This window comes from Argiope bruennichi, chromosome 9 (assembly GCF_947563725.1).
Source record: "Argiope bruennichi chromosome 9, qqArgBrue1.1, whole genome shotgun sequence".
Lineage (NCBI taxonomy): Eukaryota > Metazoa > Arthropoda > Arachnida > Araneae > Araneidae > Argiope > Argiope bruennichi.
The window spans coordinates 81,644,105-81,657,295 of NC_079159.1; positions in this window are offsets into that span (position 1 = coordinate 81,644,105).

The window sequence follows — 13,191 nt, forward strand, 5'->3', positions numbered from 1 at the left end:
AAATTATTAAAATTTAAAAAATTTCTTTGCACTAATTATTATCATTTCGTTTACATTGTTGTCAAAAATGTAGAAAAAATATTTTAAACAACTTTTCTTTTATGTAAAGAAAAATCGTTAAATCTTCCACAGCGAAATTAAATTTCATCAACTTACATAAAAATGTATTTCCTAATCAGTTTCAACACAAGGGAACAAAAATTTCCATAATTAGTAGCATTATACATGAATTTTTACATTTAATTTCTTTAAAAATATAATTCACACATAATGGCAATTAGTCAAACTTCCAAAACATCCGGCAAAATGTGCTCATAATTTATAATCAAGTTTTCAAGAAAAGTCACATTTATCAAGACTAAAGTAAATTTCCTTTTAAAATTATTTTACTTTATCCTCTACGTCAAAAAGAGGCAACTTAAGTCATTTAAGTCATTTCATTTTTCAACCATAATTTATAGCTTTTTCGTTAAGAACGTAATCCAAACTTTCCTCTTTAGCTGTTGATGATTATTTCTCTTGATATATGAAAGCTTCTGGCATCTTCATAGTCTTTAGTCGATTTAAACTTAGTTAGTGAGGTAATTTGATACAGCTTTTGGTCATGTTTTTGAAGTCAGATAATCTCTAAATATAGTGCAACGAATATGAAGCCAAAGTAAAATTATGATACAAAATTTAATGAAATAAAGTACGATATTACAAGAAAATAAAGTAATGAGACATTAAAGCAATTCAGTTTAGTAAATATTTTATGTGTACTATCTATATTTTTTGATGTGACAAATAACATATTGTTGCGAATCTGTAATGCTGTTTCCCTATACAAATAATTCCATCCTAGAAAAGATAGTTTTACGTACATGGTGATTGGATGCCGAATAAGGAATTTTGGCGATAGAACCGATAGGAGCCGAATTGTATTGATTGTTCGAGAACCTTCTGTGCCCTACTCTGTAAGTTATAAAATGCCCGCAGTCCAAGTAGAAGTCAGTCGTATAATTAGTCAGAGGTGAGTCAGCAATGAGTTAATTGTATGAAACCAGCGAAGCGCAAAGGGAGTCCAAAGGGTTAGTGGATTGAGAATTGAGCCTGTGCCGTGTGAAAATCGTATTGAGTAGTCAATCGTATAGAAGTGAGTCGGCAGTTGAGTACAGATAAAGCGGGGAAACAGTGGAGAATAGCAGATGTTGTGTTCTGTCTGGCCTCTTGGTGTGCTGTTGTAATTGTTTGCTATCGATTATTACTTGTGGTTTGCTGTTTGTTCTTCCTGATATGTATTTCTTGAGCACGTCTCGGCTGCTTCTTGTCCTTTGTGTATTCGTATCTTCCTGTTAATAAACATTGTTATTTGCTATTCAGATCTGTTGATTATGTCATTATGTACATACTGCAAATAACTTGTCGGTTTTGAGATATTTTGTGTGCTGCGAAAAACTTTTTTTATTTCCGTAACAACATATATATGTCATAATTAGCTGCCACCATTTCCGATATATTTTATTTCATAGTTCTTGACCCTTCGTTCTGTTTTATTGACGCAAAAGATAATCAGGAGACTTGTGTGACAAAATATATTTTTGTCTGTTTTCAAGACACGGTTCATCACTGAAATGAATTGGTATCAATTTCCTTGATGCACAATCTCAAATATTGGTGACTTTGTAAAATAATAGTACAATTATAGATGCTAAGTATTGTTGCCGTCGTAATGCCATGTTTGCACTAACTTTATTGTGCTGTCACACAGGGTAACAATATGCAGTGTTACGGTTATAAATCATCAAATCTTTTCAATACAATTTTTGGCGTACTTTGGTGTGTAAGAATAAATTAATTCTCAGTATTTTTGTTCATTCGCAAAGTTGCCTCAAAACAGGCATCGCCTTCAAAAAGTGAAGAAAATGAGTGGAAAAAGTAGCCAGACGCCAAAGTAGCATTTGATGGTGTTTTTAATGAGAAAGTACTGTTAAAATGTAATATATATTATAAAAAAGAATGTTATACTCTCCTCTTTTATAGGGTTTTTTTTGTCGTTATTTAACAGACAACGCAGAACGACCGTCAAAGACCTTATATTCGCAGTCATCATTCGTGATCTTGTAATTCCAAATATGATGGTCCATCAACGGAGATAAATATTGATATTACGGTATACAAAATTATCTTTCTATGCTGGCTCCCTTTTCTTATTAGTTATATTTAATAAAGGGAATTTGTTATATTATATTACCCCGCACACGTACAAATCTTGACCTAGTCTATGATGGTAAAGGCGAACGTGCCAAATGACCTTAAATACTGACATTTTGATTGAATTCTCAGCTCCTTATCATGTAAGACGGAGAAAAATCTTGAAGGAGTTCGAAGATGGGTCATTAAGTGAAAAGGGGTTGGAAATGGTATTCTAACATTCAAACGTGCTATTTTAATAATCTTGCTTAAATTATCTTTATTGTGTAGATGGATTTTTCTAATGGATACCAATCCCAGAGCATCGAATGCTATGTAAAACGAAACTATCTGCTTCACCCACTCTTTAAATTATGTGATAATGATAACTTCAATTTATTTGCCTTGTAAACAGCCCATACAATAAACATAATCCTACTTCTTGAATATTTGATCAAATGTCGAAAGGAACAATGAAAATATATAGAGATTGAAGACAAAAACTTAATATTCTGTTGGAAGTTAGAGAAAAAATATTTTTAAAAAATTGCCAAAATTAAAAAAAAAAAAAAAAAAAAAAAAAAAAAACGAGTACGAAAATTAAATTAAAGTCATTAAAAAGACAACGTTTTAAATTTTAAGATAGTGTAAAATTAATTTTTGTGCAATAATATTTTCTGAAATTACCACGTAAAAACATCGAAATTCAGCTTAATTTTTAATTAATATAAATTCTAATTAAAATATCAAAGAAAGTTTCGAGGGTCCCATTCCTGTCCCCTCGTCATCCGACCAGAGTTCAAAGTCTGACGTTCGTCCCAAAATAGGCCTAGTGTTGCTTTAAAACGGGAGTCTAATATAACTCGACTGAATCCTCCAAGTTATATATATGTTAAATTTGACAGCTGTAACTTAAATGGTCCAGCCTATTGAAAGCCAGCATACACACAGGCTCATTTTTAATTTTAGTATATATAAAGATAATCTGTTTTGGCACATTTAAATATTTTATTTATTTGTCTAATGATTGAAAAGAATTAGAAACTATTAGTTAGATAATATGGACTCTACCTAATCTCGATTGTCGATTTTAATAAAATAGTAAAAATTCTCTATATTATAAAATATAAACATTTTCAACCAATCAAACATTCTGAAGGTTTTTTATTATATCGTTTTATTTTCAATCATATTTGAAATGCATTTGGCCCATGCATTATTATAACAAGATTAAACTTAAAAATAATACTTATATTATGAATAATTATACATACATAAAAAAATAAAAATTAGTAATTGAAGTAATTTTAAATGAAATAATATGATATGATCTATTTTTTCATATTCAATTTAATTTTAAAATATATACTTAAAATATAAAATGCTAAATTAACGATTCGTTCTAAAAATTAGAACGTATTTCTCTTGAACATACTGTATCCGTAGAAACTTGATTGTAGGATACTTAGCAAATAATAATAATATTAATAAATTTAAGAGAATAAACGATGCTTCATAATGTAATCTTAAGAATTTAAGAGTCATTTGAAATATGAATCAAAGGGTGTATGAGTTTTATAAACGAACACGTTTAGTTTTAAATATTTTCCTCTCATAGTTTAAATTGAACCCAATCAAATTTAATACACCTTATATGTTATAAACTCAAGTTGGTATTTCACAAAATGTTACAAATAAATCCGACTTTAGTTCAAATAAATCCGATTTTAGTTCAACTAAATCCGATTTTAGTTCAACTAAATCCGATTTAGTTCAACTAAATCCGATTTATTTCAACTAAATCCTTCAAGTACAGTGTTAGTATGAGTCTAAGAGTTAAGCTGGTTGTCTCATGAATATATGTATATAACGATTATCACTTTTTTCTCATCTGTAGAGAAAGCAATCTCAATTCCGAATATTTATGTAAATCTCGAAGTTCGCCTTCTAAAGTATCGAATTCCGTTTAAGATTTACAATATTTAGGAAAATCAGGGATTTCTGGTAAGCAAAAATATCGAAACATAAAGCTACAAAAGAATGAAATATCTCGACAAAAAATATTCCGTATCGACGAATTCGTAATCAATATTTTGGTGAAAGAAATGTAAATATCAAAAGGACTTGCAGTTGTTTTCTATTTGATTCTGCCACATGTGTAGATATATATTTGCGTGCGTGGGCGTGTTTTGTATGCATGTAATAATTTCATGACACATGTGTATTCTATGTTCTAAAAATATCAAACTTTTAATTTTAATTTCTGATTTCTTTCACAGAACTCAAATGCTGTAATGGCAAATTCCTTCCTGAAATTGAATTCCTTCTGTTTAAAATTTCTTTTTCTGCTTTCTGCGCTACGCTACGCTGAAGGATATTGTAATGATTCAGCTTCTTCCTGGGTGACCACTGTGACATTCCTTTTTCCCACACTCGATAATTTACATTCCGGGCCATTCTTCATCAACGAAACTCCCACAGTGTTAAGTGCCTCCAGATTGCCAAATGGAAGACCCTCCTTTTAAGTACGGTCATCTGGCCAATTAGTGCTAATCCAGATAAGGAACCACACGTGCGTTTCCCAGGGAAATAAATCGTGTCTTCGAAAGGCGAGAGTGCCAAACACTCCAGATGTCCTTCATTTTTCCCATTGTGGAGGGTGGATCATCAATGGACATTTCCCACGGGCGACCAGAGACGATTCAGGTTGTTCCGAACGGTGATTGGGTAACAGGGAGTCTGAGAGGAAGATAAAAGGTGAGATTTTTCGGAAGAAGAAGGGAGAGAAGCTTCGTGTGGCTCGGACTTCTGAGTAAAATTCCACCCGAAGCAAATTCGGTGAATTCCGAGAGCTACCCCTGGAGTAGCCTAAGACGCTAACAGCCTGTTAGCTGTTCTTGTAAAGTTGGTTCCTTCTAAATTGTTCGAGGAACTAATCTTGTTTAATTTTCGTGTTGTAAATAGCATCATTCATTTAACCTAGATTAGAAAGAGTTGTTTTTATGTAATAAAGCTGTAAATAAAAAATTTGATCATATCGCTACCTGTTATTGGATCGAGACTTTACAATATATATCCTTTTATTGTTATTATTTATTATTGTCTTTAAAACGGTCCAGTTTCCTTAATTCTTTTTCTTTTCGTTAATCGGTCATAAAAATGTTATTGTTTAGAAAAGAAAGGGAACAGTATAAATTATTAACAGTTACTTATTTTCTGAAAGATATTAAATTTTAAAAAAGTCCTATAAAAGAGGAAAATATTCTTATTAATTCATATAAAACAAGGAAGCATAGAAAACATTTCTTATTAACTTATTAATAAAACGGGAAAATTTCAAAAACATTTCTTATTAGCTTATATAAAACAGGAAAAATAGATAAAAACATTTTTATTAAATATGACAATAATCTGAACATAACCTGCATCAGTGCAAAAATAAAAATAGCTTACCTTATCTTACCTAAAAAGTCTTATAGCTATGCACTAGGGAAAATTAATTAAATTACTCCATTTCTGTATCTCAGTTTCTATTGTTTGATAAAGCTCTTGAAAATCTTATTTGAACTCATTTTTAAATGTTTGATATAGATCGATATTGTTCATTTAAAATTCGTCACACATTTAACAAACCTGAGTTGCAGATGATCATACGAAATATAATACACATATTTTATAATTTAATTTCCATTCCATTCACTTGAGAGTACGAAAAGATGTGGAGAGTAGATCCAACAAATATAAGATTTCTTAATACCTCGAAATCATGTCTCTTGTACTAGTTTAAAGGCGGCGAGATCGAAGGGAAGGTAAAACATAAAATTTTTGGTTATATGTTTGATTACGTTTTTAATATAGTTTCAATTTTTCAAATTGTTTGACTTTTTTTAGTTAATTTTTGAAAACTGAATACCTTTAATCTTTAAAATACTTTTAAAAAATGCATCAAATTATTTTTTAATGTGTTTCAGAAATAATTTTTTTTTTAATTTGTATAGTCAGTTCTATCTAAATTCTGCCTCTCTTGCTCAAAATAACAAATTATAATAACTGAAATCTTACAGAGAAACACATATAATTCTGTTTTATTTACAAAAACGTATTTCTGCAAATCAAAAATCTATTATAGGTATCCAATCATACGTTTCCAATTCCTTTTTGTATAGTCGTTTTCGTAACATTTGTCTGCTTTCTGATCTGCGTATCATTTATCCGAAAGCCTTTCTAAGGTTTTCTAGTAAATCATTGGCTTATTTCTAAAGCAACAGACTGTACAAAGATGAAAGGCACTATATATCGCGAACAAATATATTCACGTCTGAAAGCAAGATATCCATCCTTTCACCAAAAATGTTTTCCTTAAAGGCGAAAAAACAAGTTTCAACAACAGCCAAAAAGGCGAAAAAGGCATTAAAGGCGAAAAAACAACTCATTCTGATAATATTATGGAATTTATCCTGAAGGCAAGCACAACCATCATTTTTTTTTATTCATGAAATGATGATGGTAAAGAATTCAGTGTTAATTTTTTTTTTCACTGGTTTATAGTTTTTTAAAAATCATTTAGATATTTATTTTATTGTGAATTCAAGTAAATTTTATCATTATGTTTATGGTTATAAAAATATATTTTTGTAATATATGGTATAAAATATATTTACATACAAATATTCCTTTGTATGTAATACATGCATATGAATTACATTCAAATGTATGTAATTCATATAAAAATATGAATATCTGTATAAAATGAAAAAAAAGAGACAAAACGATATCGATAGATTCACTAATTCATAATTGTCTGGAAAGTCTGCAACATTCAAATAATAAAAGAGCTAAATTCCTGAGATATTTAATATTTTTGCCACACTGAATTATTATAAGTTAGCTTTCCCTACAATTGCTTTCAGATGAACCATTAAAATTTAATATGTAGACATAAATGTAATCGTCGTACAATCAATTGTAAACTAAATTATCTTATCTTAACTGTCAAAAATTAATACTGATTCTAATCCAGGAGCTTCTCAATAAATTGACAGCATTTTGAAATTTATAAATGATTATAATTTTAAGGAGTATAAAAGCCGAGTTTATCTAGAGTATATTATTTTTGCAGGATTTATCTAAAATTTTTACTGACATATAGTGAATTTCCACTTCAATTTTTTATGCTCATGGGCTCAATAGATATTTACAGCTCCCAAATAATTGGAATCATGCTTTTGTTTATTCTATTGCCTCTCAATTCCACAGAAATTCATTCACTAAAAGCATTCTTCCTCAAATCACAAAAACATTATATAATATTATTAATAAAAAAGAATATTGAATGCTAAACCGAAACATTGTGTTATATTGTAACTAATTCGAATTATTTCTTCCCCATGCAGGAAGCATGCTGGAAATAGTCAGGAAGTATTCTGGTAAGGAGAACAATTTTTCACGGATAGCTTTAAAGGATACTTGATTGATCTTCGGTCAACACTCTCGGGCTTGGCAATGTACTTGGCGATGAATTTGATGTTTCGGCGACAAAAATGAAAGACCTAGAATGCTCGAGATGTTTGATGTAGAATATCCAGTGACGTAGGAGGCTATAATAACAGAGATGGAAAATGCCAGTCGAATTGAGATCAATCGAATAGTTAAACGAATGTCTCATGTTAAATAGCTTATCTCCTGCGAGCTCTCTTCTTGCACTGTTATGGTTTTTTAATAGCTATTTAATGCTCACGTGATGCAGCGTACTTAAATGGTGTTTCGTGTACACTTCGTCTGTGTTTTGTTATTTGTAATCGTGTCATTGCATGGAATAAAACATCTTTATTTGTTATTAAACCTGTTGGATTCTTCACCATATACCCACCAGATGGATTCTGGATTTTTCTGTAACAACGCATAAATATGTTTCTTGCATTTAAATTTTAATTATTATTCTAAAAGTTTAAAGTTACTAGTTTAAAAAATCTGGGATTGTTATCTTTAAAAATATTTATCTGAAATCAAATATAACTAATCTTTCCAGCGAACCATCTAATCGATTGAGTTAACCAAAGTATAATATATATTTTAAACTTTTCACATGATCTGAAAGAGGAGGAAAAATTAACCCTTATCTGAAATCATTCTATTTATTTTGTTATTTAAGACATAAATTATAGAATTAATTCAAATTCATCCTGTTTAAGCAAATTACTCATACTTATGATGAGTGGAACAGTTTTTTCAGAGCATTATTTCTCCCTTTCATTGATCCTAAAATTTGTTGTGCAAAAATGAAATCGGATAAAAAAAAACAGTAAATAATTTTTGAAATAGCGTCTCATACATTTAAATGCAATCGCATTAAATTAAATATTTTTTCATTTATTTCTATATAAAATCTTTATTACGAGCGAAATTGTGCCTCTTTTTCTTTTTTTTACCTGAAGTTATAAACGAATTAATTTAACTTAAAATCCATTAAATATTATATAACCTAATCTAATTTTCATGATACTTTAAACAATGTACTTTTATGAATCAAATTATGATTGATATTAATGGTGTGTCTTTTTAATAACTTTAACCTAATTAATGAACGAACAATCCTTTGAGTCCAATTCTTTGATGGCAGAGTGATATTAAAAGCCTATTGTCCCGGATAAATATCTCCTAATTACACGGTAAACGCTGGCGTCCTGGCATAGGGTAGCGAGTACGGATTGCAATACCGGACCAAAATTTCAATACTGGTATTCGGTATTTTTTAAATCTTAATACCGGGATACCGGTTTTAATACCGGTATTAGAAATTTTGGGAAAAGAAAGAAAACACAGGTGTTTCTTTTTTTTTATTTGCCAGTTTTGTTAGAGAGTGTAAATATCACAAAAAATAATTTGTAACTTTTAAATTATAACAGTATATAATCACAAAAAAGTAAAGAAACATCTTATTTATTAAAATCACAAAAAAAGTGTAAATATCACAATTCAGTTTGTGGTACTATTACAAATTTTTGAAATGTGATCTAAAACAAACGTAATGCATCATTTGTACTGTCATTAAGCCTGAAAAGTAATTTTGTGTAAAAATTACCAGCTGTCGAAAACGCTCTTTCGGCATCTACGCTAGTTGGTGGTACTGTTAGCAATGCGCGATATACTTTTTCCAAGTATTTACCTCTAAATCCCTCATCTTCAAATAAATCGATTTCTCGTCGGATGGTTTTGGATATAGTTGATTTCTGTATTGTATTTTGGCTCGCTGAATTTTTTTTTATTTATTGCTCATTCTAATTTTTGTTCAAGAGACAATTCCTTTTCACTATCGACAGTAGTGACATCATAATCTTCGATAATTGAACCGAATTCTGAATGTAGATAGGTTTATGGGAAAAATTTTTTTAGAAATTTTACTGTAACTTAATCAGATTTGAATTGGTTATTTTCTTTTCTTCTTTTCATTTTCATTTTTTAAATCATACGAATTATGTAAATACCATAAGTCATTTTCTATTTCGGTATGCCTTTCTTCTGTGCGATTTTTCAATGTAATATAGTTGGAATCCGAAGTTTCTATATCCACAGTATTTGGATTCTTCTGTTCTTTATATTTTTGGTATAATGCATCTATTACTCCTAATTGAATTCCATGTGCATAGCACAACTGCTGATTTGCACCAATCAACTTTCCAACTTTTTTCATAACTGTTGCTCCATCAGTCGTTATGGATACAATATTTTCTTTCAGGGATAATCCATGTTTCGCTCATTTAGATTTAAGCAATTAATTAAGCCATTAATTAGCTAATTAATTTCGCCCGTTAGGGAGACATAAAAACAAAAACGTATACTATATTGTTATGTTCGCGATACCTGCACATATAGTGGAGACAATTTTAAAAATTTCTAGTAAATACCGAAAAACCGGTATTTAAACTTGTGAATACCGGTATTACAAAATTGTACAAATGACTCAAAATACCGGGATTCGGTATCCCGGAATACCGGTATTGCAATCCCTAGTAGCGCGTCTTCCCCGTGATCTGGGCGTCCGGGGTTTGAGTCCCGGTTTGGGCATGGTTGTTCTTCCGTTGTTCTATCTGTGAGATGTGTGAATGTGCCCTCCTATAAAGAGGGGTTGTGCAAGCGATTGAGTGATTCGTGAGTTGGCACTAGTTGTCGTACTATAAAAAACAAGAGACGTTCCCCCTCCGGCTTAAATCGCTGTCTTCGTAACAGCGGGCTTGTCAATCGTAAATGCCATAAGAAACAACAACAAGGTAAACTCCTACTTATACTTTATCTTTCGTATTCTGTATATATATTTCTTTTTATTCATTTAAACTGCGCAAATAATGTCAAATAACCGTCTGTTTTTAATTTTCGGCAATGCAAATGCATTATCCAACCTAGTACTTAAAGAAATATTGGAGAAGATTTGAATTTGGTTCAATAATAAAATGTATTGCAGAAAACTATGCATTTAAAAAATTCCAAGGAAATAAATTGATATTATTTAAAAGAAAAACTGTCGAATTTTTACAATGAAGAGAAAAATGTTCTTGTGGTATGTTTGGAAACTAGTTGAAAGTCCTTCGCTTTATTCTTTAGGAATTAAAACGCTATTTAAAATTGTCCACTCCTCAAAGAACTCTGTGGTAAATTTTGTAATTCTATGTATAATGGTAAAGTATCAATTCATACATACAGATAAACCCACATTCATCTTCATTCGTTGAAAGAAAATAGTTTTTTTTCTTTTAAAGCGTAATCAGGAAATTTTATGAATATAGTAATTGTATGGGCATAATTGTCTTTCTTGGTATTTGACTCTAAATATCATAATGATTTGAAAAATGAACGTGGTAACTCCATTCTAAATTTAAAAATTTTATTGAGATGTTTTATTCATTATTGTATGATTTACTTTTTTATGTAAACATCGTTGCAACTGTATCGTTGCAATTTTATTTAAATAATCGATAGAATTTTTGTTCTTTCAACGATGGTGGATAGAAACATCAGTGATTTTCTTTCAATCGATCTTTATATGTATTGGCAAAAGGTTTATTCAAAAATCATTTTATTTTTTAAATAGAAATAATTTTAAATCATCGATGATTCAGTTTCGTTCAGTGATTCAACGAGTGTACTTACTATAAAGACGTATAGATAAAAAAAAATTCATATATATATATAAGTGTAACATTTATTTGAAGTAAATTATTTATCGAAAATATTAATACGTTATTTTCTGATTTAAATACGAAACTGTATCTAATTCCATTTTCAAGAATAATACAAATTTTCCAATAATAATGCTCTATTCAACATTTGAATAAGCATACACTTTTCTACGAGCAATAAAGATTTTAAAGCGGGAAAACAAAGAATATATAATTTTTATTAAACTTTTATCATTTATTTATTTATTGATTGATTTATTGTTACATATCTATACTGTTCTGACTAGGTTTTCTTTGTTTTAATCTCTTTGGTATCCTAAAATTGATTTAACGGATGTCACTATATTGAAGACTACTATGAAGACAGGTGTGCATTGTTTACATCTGAAACTGTATGAGTACTTAAAATAGAAGAAAAAGAGTGTTTCATATTCCAACTCTTGTGAATTATTTCCAACCTTACTGAAAGCAATTAAATTAAGTTTAGTGAGTTATGAATGAATTCCATTGACTTAAAAGTGCATTAAAAGTGAGCTGATTTTTTCTTTTAAGATTCAATTTAATCAATAATGTTATATTAGATTAATTTAAATACCTGTGCAATCGAAAATTCGTAAAACTATGAAAAATATTGTCTAAAATATAGTATTAATTCATTGGACAATATAATTTTTCCTATAAATATGCTTACCTTCAATGCTGATATTGAATATACGATCAATATTGTATAGTATCTTTAAAATATCTCAAGAATTTTGTCGATAACATTATGATAATTAATTAGCGGCAAGAAGACATGCACCAAAAAAATGTGAATTGCCATTCTGGTCCTGTGATATTAACATTGTAAGTTTCATTCCTTTATGCTTCTTTTTTATTCTATGCTCCTCTGCGTCTAACAAAAAGAGAAAGCAATTTATAAAATTATTGTTTTATTGAGTATCTTAATGATGTTATGTCTAACTTGAATATTCGTAGCAATTGATAATCGGTCCTTCAAAACATGTCATTTGCACAGAAATATTCTACTGAAAAGCATTTCTTCCGAAGTTCTAGCATATTAACATACCATTGTCATTCTAAAAACAAATGTAATAAACACGAATTTCTTGTCCAAAGAATTTAAGTGTTCATTTTTTAAAGAGTTATTACAGCATTCTTATCAGCAGAATCCATCACATTGTCATTATAAGCAAAACATACAAGAACATTAAGAAGAATTAGTATCCTTTCTATTAAACTATTTTCTTTTTTTGGGCTCCCAAACTTCAAATACAAAGTAGAATGACTTTATGCTATCATTAAAGTTCTGAGCATTTCTTATATCATTAAGAAGAAAAGGCATTTCTTTTCATTGTTTATCCTTTTATTCCGCTCCATTTTGAGCTCAGACTAAGTAGATAACCATCATCACTAGAGCCAGAGAAACATAAAAGGTTTTATAATTTTCTCAGACTCTAGTTATACTCTTTTATCTTCAGAATTGCTTCTTAACACATTCAATAAAAATTGAGTTGGCAAATTAAGAAATATTTTTTTCTTGGTTTATTAATTCGTGCATTAAAAAAGAAGAAGATGACACATAGAATGCGAGTAATTTATAAAGCTTGTGTTGTTTGAAAGACGATCAAAACTTTTGAAAGATATAATACTGAGAATATCAAAGGCAAAAAAAAAAAAACTCTTACAGTTTTTTAAAATCTATTTTGTATTAAAACTTTACGATGTGGCATAAAATCTAGCATGTCTGGAATATACTTGAAAATCTGACAAAGATATATTTTTTAAATATTGTTACGAACTTGTAACTATTTCTTAACGCCGTTAGTTTTCAAGATAAGGAGCA